Below are 13,658 nucleotides of genomic sequence, written 5' to 3' on the forward strand. Positions count from 1 at the left end.
AGAGGCTAGCCAGAATGAGAAAACCCCAGGTGCATTTTAGATAAGAGAGAAAGGCAGGATTCTTGACATTAAGAAACCAATTATTCACCATCGGAGCAAGCCTTGGGAGTATAACCCTAAAGAATGGTGTTTTGGGTTACCATGAGAACAGATATGATTTAGGGCTATGAGAAAATAGTTGGTTAGTGGTGTGAGACGGATTTCAAAGAAGAGCTCTGCCCACCTGGCCCTAACCACAAGACATACTGGAAACAATCAATTGTCTGTAATCAATTTTTCTCATGTAAAGCTTTTGATTATTGCCTGTAATCATTCTTCTCATGTAATTTGTTTGCCAACTTCCTTCTGTGATCCTATAAAACTGATGCTTGAACTTCAGTAAATTTGCAGCAGCATATTCAACCTTATTGAGTGTGTCTGTCTGTCATTTCCTCGCCGATTCCTGATTTCTCCTAGCCTTCACCCCTGTTCTCCCGCGGTCGGTGGTCTCCACGAGAGGCGGTCCGTGGCAGGGCAGCAGAATGTTCTGCACCTACAGAAGAAGTATGGACATGAACTAACTGTACAGAACTTTTGAAGTCTAATGACTTCAAGATATATTAGTGCAATGGTGGCATAAAGCTTATGGGAGAATCAACTAATGTCAAATTTGACTTAAGACCAACTCCAGGAGATGAAACCCATACTTGATACAGTTTATGTGACCAAGAACCTGAGACTAGATATTCTAGGACCTAAAGGTAAAATCAAATATTTTATATTTTATACACACACACAGACACACACACACATACACACACAACCTTGTTCTGTACTCATAGATCTATACTTTGTTCATCCACCATCAGAGAAGCTTCCTCTTGTAACAGATGGGAACAAGTACAGGTAACAACAGCTAGACCTTATTCACAGTAAGAGACCTTGAAACACTCAGTCCTAGCTAGGGTGTTCCCAACAGCTCCCTATACTCAGGACTTAGGGAACCCGAGAAAGAGGAAGAAAAAAAGGTGTGGGAGCTGGAGGAGGTTGGAGGGCACCTAGAAAACAGAATCCACTAAGTTAACAGAATTCTTGTACTGTTGGAGAAGGCAGATTGGTGGTTCCCGCTGCCCGGCTGGCTTAGAACCCGAAATTATCACACAGAAACTATATTAATTAAATCACTGCTTGGTCCATTAGCTCTGGCTTCTTATTGGCTAACTCTTATATCAATTTATCCCATTTCTATTAATCTGTATATTGCCATGTGGCTGTGGCATACCGGGTTAAGATCCCAGCTTCTATCTAAAGCGGATCTGTGGCTTTTCTCAGACTCTGCCTTCCTTCTCCCATGCTATAGGCCAAGCCAGTTTCTTTATTCATTAACCAATAAAAGCAACACATAGACAGAAGGATTTCCCACACCAATGTACTTATAAACTCACAGTGACTAAGGCAGGCTGCACAGGACTGCCCCAGATGACAACAGAACTAAAGGAGAAGTGGACACATACACCCATCCCAATAGTCAGAAGCAATCTCCAGTTGATAACTGAATGAAAATTTTGATTGATCCCAGGGAGGCTTTTAAATGACAGACTATCATTACAGATAGGCTGCTTGTCCAACAGTAGATAATCATCAGAGAGTTAATTTGTGGCATTTTTTTGAGCTTCCTTGTCTCATAGTGTACTGTGAGACCTTTCCTATTTTTTAAGATTCTATAATATTTTTTTGATTTTTAACTTATATGTGTATATGTAAGATATTTCACACACACACACACACACACACACACACACACTTGTAATTTTTTCTTCTGTGTTTTTGCCTACATGACCTTCGTGTATATACTGTGGTTTTCAATTTGGGTTTTTTTTTTTTTTGTGGAATTCTTGAGGGTACAAATGACGGGGTCTCTGTGTCTATGTTTGTTTCTTTTGCCATTTTGTGAGCTCTTTTTCTTTGGTTTGTTTGTTTACTTTGTCTGGTTGCAATGTGCTAATTTTTGTTTTATATTATTTATATAGGAGACCTGTTTGTTTTCTAATGAGAAACAGCAAGAGCTTGGGTACAAATTGGACAGGAGGAACTGGGAGGAGTGGAGGGAAGGTAGCCTTATTCGGGACAATTTGTGTGAGAGAAGAAACTGCTTTCAATAAAGAGGAAAAAGAAAGAATATGAAATTTAAATCTATGTTGAATAAGAGACTTTATCAAAAATGAGGTAGGGAATAAGAAATAATTGAAGACATCAAACAATGACCTCTGGCTTCCCATAAACATGTCAACATATGCATGTATGACTCACACAATAATAAAGAGACAAAGAATTAAGATATGAACATGGCTTCCACAATCATGTACACACATGTGTACATATACATGGACAATTTGCTCTAAAATAAGTAAATAAACAAAAAAATAATTGAAGAAGACACTGAACATCTATCTCTCACTTCCACATTTATTCACAAACATATGTACATATACATGTATGTATGGTACACCCAAAAATAAGGAAAGACAAGAAATAAAGAAAATAATTAATTTTTTGTGCTAAGAAACTTCCTATTGCCTCTCAAGTAATGAACTGACTTTCTTTTATTTCAGATCTTTATAGTATATTTTTAAACCCTAAAGCCTTTGATTTTGTCTCCTTATGAATGGCAACTGATTGCATTATTCAGAAATCATTTATAGGTGATATGTCTAGTATTATTCCCCATGGTCTGAGTTTTTATAGCTTCCTTAAACAAAATGGAGATTAGAAACATGACTTCTGACAGTTATATTTGAATGTCACAGGAAAGACTAGAAATTTACTACTGTAACCAGCTGTGAAATATTTCCTGTTAGTATGCCAACTTTTCATACTGAAATTTATGCATAAAAAACAGTTATATTAAAAACGTAAATTTTGACTTTTAAATTTCTGTTATTTAAAGAACTTTCAAATAAAAAATTGCAAACATTGAGATTATCCAAAACCAAAGTCTCCCTATCTCAGTGTAGCTCTAGACAATTAGAAGGGGCATGATGAAGCTAGAGAGCTCACACTGAATGTTTGTACCTTTATTAGCATTTACATTTTATAGCGTTATCCACCAAAAATAAAATTCATGCCGTAGTCGAAACTTGAAAAGCAATTACCTCTACATCTTCTCAAAGACTCATATTGAAGTGGAATTAAAGGTTTATGCCTTTAATTTATAAATATGTTTTCTTTATTTAAAAAGAGAGTGGTAGGTTAATAATCTGGAAAATTTAAATGCCACTTTTAAGTAGTGATATTCAGTGGTGAAAGAGTTGTGTGTGTATGCATACATGTGTATGTTTATGTGTGTTGCTATTATTTTTCTATTTTTTCCATACCATATTTCTGTACTATTTAAAATGGTTTTATGATTATATAAAGTACCTTAGACAACTGTAATTTTGTCTTTAAAATGAAACAATAAATTTTTATGTAATTTAGATGAAATTGTTGTCTAAAGAATAAAATATTTTTACTCTCTAAGTTTCCAATAAATTACATTGAAATTTTGTTACTAAATAACTGAAAAATTACAGAATAATGGCAACTGTTTATCCATTAATTTAACTTCCATTGTATAACTTCTGTTACCCCACACAGGGTCTAGTTACCATTGTGTGCCTTCACGATTCCAGGTAAAACAGTGCCTTAGAATCTTTAACTTAGAAATGAAACACTAGGTGTAGATTGCTGGCAAAGTATCCCTATGTACTAATGTATGCCTCTTTACTCTTTAACCACACTGTGGTAACACAGAAACTTCCCAGTCTTGTAAATGTTACTTCTTACATTACATAATAATTGTTCAATTATTCTTGGCCTTCATAAAATTAGTTAACTGTCTTTCTCTTGCATTTAACTTCTTTCTATAGGACAGACATTTAAGTGGGACTCTCAGGAGCTAACACAAAGGAAATAAGGTGAAATGAAATTCACAGAACACTAAAGCCTTATGAGTTCAGGGTACCACTGGAGTACTTGAATGAATAAAAAAATATCTAAGTAAAGAATGAGGGCATTCCTAGTCATTAGTTCTTAAACAGCACATGGGTTTCATGAGATGGTGTAGTGTCTGGAATCTCTAAGTAAGTTTCACATCTCTCAACACGCAGAAGTCACTTGTGTTTAAATTAGGAAGCATACACATGTTATACCAGATGCTTCTTGTAGCTTAAAACTTCTTCCTTGAAGTGACATTATTCATAAGTCTCTGAATTAATGATTTTTAAGTATTAATACTTTTTTATGCAAGGGTAGCATCTTAAAGACATTCTAGAGAAAGTTCTCAATGTATATATGGTCAATAGAGTTGTACACTTATATGACACTTAGAGAGTAGGGTGGGAAGCCAGAATGTAGTCAACGATCACACTGCACTCACTTGTTTATATTTATCTGAATATCATGGACATTGAGTAGTCTTATCACATTTGGAGCTTGATTTTTCTGCTTTAACATAGACAAATATCTTTAAAAATAAGTAATCTTGGGAATTTCCATAAGATCCATTTTCCAAGAGCTCAATTGAATGCAGTTCAGGCCTAGCACTGGAGGCCTTGCCTGTTGACTAGAGATGGTTGTTTGAGACTCTTTTATGCCCCATTATTAGTAGTTATCAATAGGATTACCATCATATTTTCCAAGAAGTTTATATTGCACTAGATTTCCACACCACTCCTAAATATCCCCCACTTCCAGCTGTCTCTCTACTTCCCAGCTTACCCTCTTCCCATCTATACCTGCGACCTGACCATCTATAAAATCTATATTACTTCTTCCCATGGAAATCTACATATCCCACACTAGACCCATTCTCTTACCCCACTTCTCTAAGTCAATGGAGTGTAGCTTGGTTATCACTTATGTAATGGCTAGTATCCACTTATAAGCTAATATATACAATATTTATATTTCTGGGTCTAGGGTAGCTCAACCAGGCTGTTGCTAAGACAGCAGGCTGCTATTCACAAACTTATAGCAGGGCCTAGTGGCAGAAGACATTAAGACAACACCATACAACTCATTGAACATAGAGAAGTCAAGTTGGTGCCTACATTGAGCCTTTATACCTCCATTCCATTTTCCTTTGTATAGGAAAGTACTCTGGAGGCTACCAAAATAGAAATGTGAATATCAACCCAACCTTTAAACCTCTAACCTGTGATCTGTCCTGTGTACAAAAGCAGTTTTGTGACAATAGTGTCACAGAACTTTGGGAGTAGCCAACCATTGTCTGATTTGATTTAAGGCCTACTCCATGAAAAAAACCTATAGCTGACTCTGCTGGAGTAACCAAGAAACATACTACATAGTCTAGAAACATAGAATAAAACCAAATACTACTGACCTAAAAAAGGGTATCAATAAAGTGACTCCTAATGATATTCTGCACTACTCACAGATAGGTATTTTCCCCAGTCATAACCAGAGAGACTTCTTCCTGCATCAGAAGGGACCAGGTACAGACACCCATAGCTGTTGGGACTAATGAGTCCTGGCCTTCAGCTGCTTTTCCCTCCTAGAACCTTCTAATTGAAGTTACTAGAAGCTGTGCCTAGTTTAGAGGATCAGAGGATGGGATTTTCACCTGTTGACCATTGACTGCAGTGTATTTAAGTCTACATGGTGTTAATAAAGGGGGGGCTTTTGTATCAGTGTTGAAAGGTCTGCATGTCAGTCTGTCTCTGCGTGTGTATTCTCAACCTCCAGCCCCTTTCCCGAAGCTCACAAACTGGGTTCTAGCAAACAGAGCACAGACGAGGGGGCGCGGTGCTTGGCACATAGCAAGATCTTACTCAGAAAAAAATCTAAATTGGAGATCTCCTTCAAATCTGTCTCCACATATCTCAAGGAATCCCTTGTGAGAAAAACAGAATGATTGCAAGCCCAGAGGGAATGGAGAACCCCAGGTCCTCTAAATCAACTAAGCAAGGTATATATGGGTTCACAGAGACAGAGACAAAAGCACAGGGTCTACACATGTCTATACCATGTCCTCCCCATTTACATTATAGTTATTAGCTTAGTATTTTATGGGACTCTTAACTGTGAGAATGAGTTGGTCTCTGACTTCTGTGCCTGCTCTTAGGACTCTTTTTCTCCTCTTGAGTAGCAGTTTCAAACTTCACTATGATAGCTTTTGCTTCATCTTCTATGCTATTTTGTCAAAAATAATAAACTATGAATTATGACAAGATAGTTAATTTTTATGTCTACACCAGAAATTCCACAATAATTTGTTTTAATAGTCCTTGATTCTAAAGATTGATCACAGGTATTGATGGTTTTATAATAGTTTGACTTCTAGGAATATAGTATAGCATATTTATTTAATTTTAGTCTTGAGATTCCGTCAATAATGTTTTGCTTTTGAAATTCTTTTCAATACTTACCTTCAACTTTAAGGTTCAAGGTGACTACCCTACAATTTCTAATTAGAGGACAATTCTGGTTTTTATCTGCATTGAAATGAGAAGCATTTCTTTATTATAGATATTGCTATACAACATTTCTTGTTTCATACTGATTTGAAGTTGCATTCATTTGATCACACCTAAGAATAACCAAGAAATGTTAATGTAGGGAAGTAATTCACATAAGTTTTACATTATTGGATGTAAATATTGATATCAGAGTGATATTGGAAGTAGCAAACTTTGTAAAAGTTATTGAATGAATAGAGAGACTGATACTTATAGTTTACCTATATAACCTTTTAATTTAACTAATATTCAAAACACTCCATTACTATATTGTAATATATTTTCATTTTATATAAAAAATAGAAAATATTGTCACATAATGCTATTGTCTTAATCATCACATGTCACTGAATTTAAAACTCTAATAATCCACTCACTTAAGTCAGGGAGCAATGAGACTGTTAGAAAGAAATATTGCCTTCCATAATATAGAAGCTAAAAGTTCTGCAGGGCAAGAAAATAGTTACTACAGTTTGTAACCTTTGGCAAGTCAATTCTTCCAGATGCATTGTGTTGAACGTATTTATTAGAAAATCTCACTTGTAGAGTGGTGTACACAGTACTATTTTTTCCTATCCTATCATCTCTTGGGAAACCTCACAGTACGGGCTGTACAAATATAAGTCATTATAGACTTTAATTGCATGCATTTTATGGCTGCTGTCAACATAAGGGTAAAAAGATTAATCACTTCTGCACTTAGTGAACATGTAGGGCCTTTTAAAGATTCAATCTTGTTCATTTTTCTAAAAGGTTCATTGGAATGCACAGATGTACATTTTGATTGACTGCCTTTCCCACTATTTCAGTGGTTGAACTAAAAGCCAGTGCATTCATCAACAAGAAGAAAAACCCACTTAGAAAGGAATATGCTTGTGAATAACAACACTGAATAAAACTCCCAGTTGTGGTTAAATGGCATGTATTTTATTTTAAACAAAGTAGTCTATATAAAGTGGAATAAATGTTATTTGCTTTGCTTGGAAAGAGATAGTTATCCACAATAAGAAATAAAAGGGATTGAGGATCATTGTGCTATAGCACTTTTATCAAAAGTTTATTGGAGCAGGAAGGAGACTGTCTGGATTTTTATTGTTCTGTGTTCAAGTTTCAGTTTGAGTCCATGACCCTGGTTAAATTTTATACTTCAAATACGGATGTTTGCCAGAAAGTTTTTTCTTTCGCTGCTAAAGCACTTTCATTCACTGTGTAGGTAAATAGCTACTGCCAAAATCAAAGTTTATTTATAATGCTCCTTTCACGATCTTAACCTATGCTATATGCACAACCTTAGACTCTACCTACTGTAAGTACATCTTTTCATTCCTTTTCTGTCATGTTAAAAGTTTCCAAACCATATTAATTTCAAGTTTCCTGATTTCAAGAATATACCAGCATTTCACAACAGTGATCAACATAAGATGGCATTTTGCTTTCTTTTGTACCATGACCAAAAGCCTCTTGGACAACGATGTGCTTGCTGTTTTTTCTTTTTCATTTTTCCCTCTTTATAACTCATTTTCTTAGATATAGCTACTATTGCTTTGTAGAAACACCATGGCTAATACAACTAGGGGAAGAAAGGGTTCATTTTCCTTACACTTCTATGCCACTGTTCATTATCAAAGGAAGTTAGGGCAGGAATACAAACAGGGAAGGTCCTGGAAACAGGAATTGATGCAGAAAATATAGAGGGCTGCAACTTAATGGCTTCTTTCTCAACTGATGCTCAGCCTGCTTTTTTTCCATAACCCATGACCACCAGTTCAGGGATGGCACCACAAAAAAAAATGGGCTGGGCCTCCTCCCATCAATCTTTAGTGAAGAAAATGCCTTACGACCTCTACAGCACAATTTTATGGAGCCATTTTCTTAATTGCGGTTCCCTCACTCAGATGAGCTAGCTTGTTATCACATTAACTTAAAACTATCAAGCACATTCATAGTCCGTTATGAAGGGAAGTCAGGAAAAGTACTCATGGCTTAAGCATGGAGGCAGAAACTGAAGTACATGCCGTTGAGAAATACAGTTTATTGGATTTTGTGTACAACCCAGGATCACATGAACAGAAATGGCCCTGATTACAACAGGCTGAATCTCAAATCAATTATAAATTTTTAAAATGCGGTACAAGCTTCCTTCAGTCAAATCACATATAGTTATTTTCTTTCTTCACAGAAGATACTGGCTTATGTCAAGCTGACAAAATGTAACCAGTATAGATGCAATAAAGAAAACAGTCTAGCCGGGCGGTGGTGGCGCACGCCTTTAATCCCAGCACTCAGGAGGCAGAGGCAGGCGGATCTCTGTGAGTTCGAGACCAGCCTGGTCTACAAGAGCTAGTTCCAGGACAGTCTCCAAAGCCACAGAGAAACCCTGTCTCGAAAAACCAAAATAAATAAATAAATAAATAAATAAATAAATAAATAAATAAATAAATAAAAGAAAAAAAAAGAAAATAGTCTAACATGCAACATCCTACATCTGGAAAATGGGAAAAACAGCACTACAAAGACAAGGCAAACCTCTGGGTTCAGGTGGACAAACTCATCTCATTATATTGATGCTTGAACATCTTCAACTCTCACTAGAAGTAACTTCACACCTGGAGCGAAAGGACAATAAAACTCTCAAAGTATGCCTAGCTTATTATATTTAATGCCTCAAAATAAGTATGTCTTGACATACAGATTACAGAAAATAAATTCTTTTCTGAACGTTATTATAGGATTCACAATGATAAAGATAAGAGAGGTGTTATGCAGTGGTGAGCCTTAAATCTTTTTATCCCCAATTATATTTTCTCATGCTCATATCTTAAAAGTTCTGGTAAACCTTGGAAAACTTGGAAGAGTGTACATGCTGTGATATGAACAAAAACAACCAAAGCTCTCTTTATATTCTTCAGAAAATCTGTTTTCTAAAAATAAAATCTATGTCATCAAGATGGACATTATTTTAACACTATTCCTGAACACTTATTAATGCGGATTGTGAAAACCGTGAGCATAATAGCTGTCCATTAGGAATCACACAGCTTCTTATGAAGGTGTTTTTATTTGAAACTGAAATGTCCCCAGAATTTTAAATGCTCAACACTCGATCTCCAGACTGAGTTACATTTGCAGCATGGTAGCACCTTTATGATGTGGAGCTTGGTGAAAGGATGTTAGTTCAATAGGGAGTGTCACTGAAGGAGGTAGTATATTCTCCCTTCAGTATTTCTCTATTTTCTTTGTGTCTACCAAAGACAAGATGTTTTACTCTGCTGTACAATCCTCATCATGAAATTTTACATAAGATCAAAAGTAAATGAATCACCTACCATGTACTAGAGGTAAGGAAAAATAAACCATTTCCTTCATAATTTTGTCATTTTAGGTATTTTATTGGGGTACTTGTGAGTCCCAAACTTGTTGGGGCCAATTGGAGTACTGGCCTTCAGCTGCTCTTCCCTGCCAGAGCCTTCTGATTTGAGTTACTAAAAGCTGTGCCTTGCCTAGAGGATCAGTGGATGGTATTTTCACCTGTTGGCCATTGACTGCTGGGTATTTAAGCCTCCATGGTGCTATAAAAGAGGGGCTTTGTACCAGTGATTGGACGTCCATGTGTCTGTCTGTCTCTGTGTGTGTTTGTGTTTTCTCAACCTCCAGCCCTTTGCCTGAAGCTCAAGAATTGTATTGTAGTGCAATAGAGCCCAGATGGGAGCAAGGTGCGCTGCACAAGCTGACCATGGATAGCTTAATTTTGTATAAGGACATTTGTGTTACTCAATATTCCATCACTATGAAAGTACTTGAAATACTAACTTCTTAACAAAAATAGAAAGTTTTATTAGATTTGCAGTTTGGATGATAGTTCATGATTGCTTGTTACCATGGTATACCTTGAAGATGAACATAAAAAAAGAAGTCCATTTAGGAGTTTGTCCACAGTGTCATGAAGATTTTCCCCTAAGCCCAATATCTTAAAGTTCTTATCACCCCTTCATTTCACCAAGGACTGGACACCTTGCCATTATATTGAAACACTGAATAACATTTATGATCTAATCTTTGTTACCTAGTTTTTAGCCTGAATTAAATACATGTAGGCTAAGATGTGATGTGAAGTTCTTAGATATGTGGTGTGGGACCATAGTCTGTATTCTGTCGATTATATTTTAAATATCACTGATTGGCCAGGAGCCAGGCAGGAAGTATAGTTGTAACAACCATACAGGAAGTAGAGGCAGATCAATGAGAACAAGAGAATTCTGGGAAAGAAGATGCCCATTCCTCCGCAGTCCTTGCCCAGCCACAGAAGAAGCAAGATATGACTGCCTCGCTGATAAAGGTACTGAGCCATGTGGCTAACACAGATAAGAATAATGGGCTAATAAAAGTTATAGGAGTTAATAAGAAGCCTGAGCTAAAGGGCCAATCAGTTTAAAGTCAATGTTGATCTCTGTGTGATTTCTTTGGGACTTAAAGATTGTGAGAACCAGGCAGAACAGAAAACTGTAGACAACAGATATAAGTGAGACAAATAATTTCATATTTAAATTCATAACAACATAATATAGAGTGCCTATAGTACAGTGTAGTGCCAATAAAAAGAATTTGTGGCCACAATGGATTCTGGCTCTTCTAGAGATGGTGTGACCTGCCATGTGTAATCATAACCCTATATTTAACAGCTGCTCACACTCAAGTTGACCAGTAATTCATACTCTATCTGGATTGGTCAAATGTTTACTTTTTTCATTGTCATAGTCAAATTTAGTAAACAGCCATTTACCATGTAGTAATATTGTTGTCCTCAAAACTATATAAGAATTTAGTATTAATTGTGAGTTACCAGAGGAACTAAAAAGTGAAGAGGATTCAAAAGTCCTTATGGAACTTCAGGCACTAAACAAAGCTACTACTGAAGACAACTGAAAAGTTTTTCTAAATTATATAGAAAAATATTCATTAATCCATATTCATTTAAATTAACAGTGCAGCAATCTCCAGTCACAAAGGCTTCAGTGATTTTTACTATAAAGTAATGATTTAGGTAAACATGTCTTAACCTTCTGTATCTTTATGGCTAAGTATCAATTAAATAATGTATAAAATATTCTTTACTTCCACATATAGTAATGTTTTAAAACACAAAAATTATTTTTATTATATATTACTTCTAATGCTATGAATGATAGATAGATAGATAGATAGATAGATAGATAGATAGATAGATAGATGATAGATAGAGACAGATAGATACACAGATTGATAAATACACAGAGAGAGATAGACAGAGAGACAGTCAGATAGAAAGAGACAGACTGATAGGCAGAGAGACAGACAGACAGACAGACAGACAGACAGACAGACAGACTAGATAGATAGATAGATAGATAGATAGATAGATAGATAGATAGATGATAGATAGATAGATAGATAGATAGATAGATAGATAGATAGATAGATAGATAGATGGATAGAGATAGACAGACAGACACACACACACACAGAGACAGACAGACAGACAGAGAGACAGACAGATATTTATTGTTGGAGTTAAGCAAGTAAGGGTAATGAGGAGTGTAGAGTTAAATTTGTCTAATGATTGCCTATGTAAATATTCAGAAGAACATCAATCAACCTCAAATTAAAAACTCATTGAAATTAATATCAATCCAGTAATACAATAATCATATATACTTACTCATATGTGATTTTTAAACATAAAGCAAAAACAAACCAGCCTACAAATGACAATCCCAGAGAACCTAGACAACAATGAGGACCCTAAGAGAGACATACATGGATCTAATCTACATGGGAAGTAGAACAAGATAAGATCACCTGAGTAAAATGGGAGCATGGGGACCATGGGAGAGGGTTGAAAGGGAGAAGAGAAGAAAGGAAGGGAGCAGAGGAAAAGGTATAGCTCAATAAAATCAATAAAAACTAATTCTTATCTAGGAGGTACTTATATACAAAACTTTAATAAGACTATGAGGAGGCATTCATGTTTTCTGGTTACATTTACTATTTGTCATATACTTTTTCTTGGTGGTGGGCTTTTTTTGCTTGTTTGTTTATTTGTTTGGTTTTTTTAAACAGGGTTTTTCTGTAGCTTTGGAGACTGTCCTGGAACTAACTCTTGTAGACCAGACTAGCCCCAAATTCAAAGAGATCCATCTGCCTCTGCCTCTGCCTCTGCCTCTGCCTCTGCCTCTGCCTCTGCCTCTGCCTCTGCCTCTGCCTCTGCCTCTGCCTCTGCCTCTGCCTCTGCCTCTGCCTCTGCCTCTGCCTCTGCCTCTGCCTCTGCCTCTGCCTCTGCCGCCTCTGCCGCCTCTGCCTCTGCCTCTGCCTCCTCTGCCTCTGCCTCGGCCTCTGCCTCGGCCTCTGCCTCTGCCTCTGCCTCTGCCTCTGCCTCTGCCTCTGCCTCTGCCTCTGCCTCTGCCTCTCATCCCGAGTGCTGGGATTAAAGACGTGCACCACCACCACTTGGCCTATTTGTCATTGTGACTCAGTATAATTTTTATCATTTTAAGATGCTTACTTTCCATCATTCTAAGTCGACTGTAAACTGCAATCCAGCAGCAGATTTATGGAAACACATTTCCATAGGGTTTCCATTGTTCCAGAATAACAATTCACTTTGCTTTGTGATGGATCCAGCTTTGACTTTTAAATGTGGATATGCTGTTCCATGTCATGACATTGTATTACATGCTTCAGATTTTGAAGTAAACGGTATGATGCATTCCTTAAACAGTAAAGTGCCTTCATTCTGCTTTCAATTGCACAATTAGAAATGAATTATAAGTAAAACTCTCAAGAGAAATTTGAAGTTTAACAATTCAACAATAATATGAACTTAAAATCATAGAAATAACACAGGGGTGGATCCAAAATTTCATTTTTTCCATTCCTGTATCTAATAACTAAGATATTTAAGACTCACCATAATTGTGTCTCTAAGTTGTGTCAGCTGATCATTAGCTATAGTGAAGGCAGTGCAGCTTCAACCAACCAGGTCATCTCCAGTTAACTTGATTTCAGCCACTAGACATCTTAAGATGAGACCATAAATTTTCAAATCCAAATACATCTGATCTTGCACATAAGAATTCATACATTTATAAAGCAATTTCTTTTCCACTACAGTGAACTTTTCCAGAA

Source organism: Arvicola amphibius, chromosome 10 (assembly GCF_903992535.2).
Source record: "Arvicola amphibius chromosome 10, mArvAmp1.2, whole genome shotgun sequence".
Lineage (NCBI taxonomy): Eukaryota > Metazoa > Chordata > Mammalia > Rodentia > Cricetidae > Arvicola > Arvicola amphibius.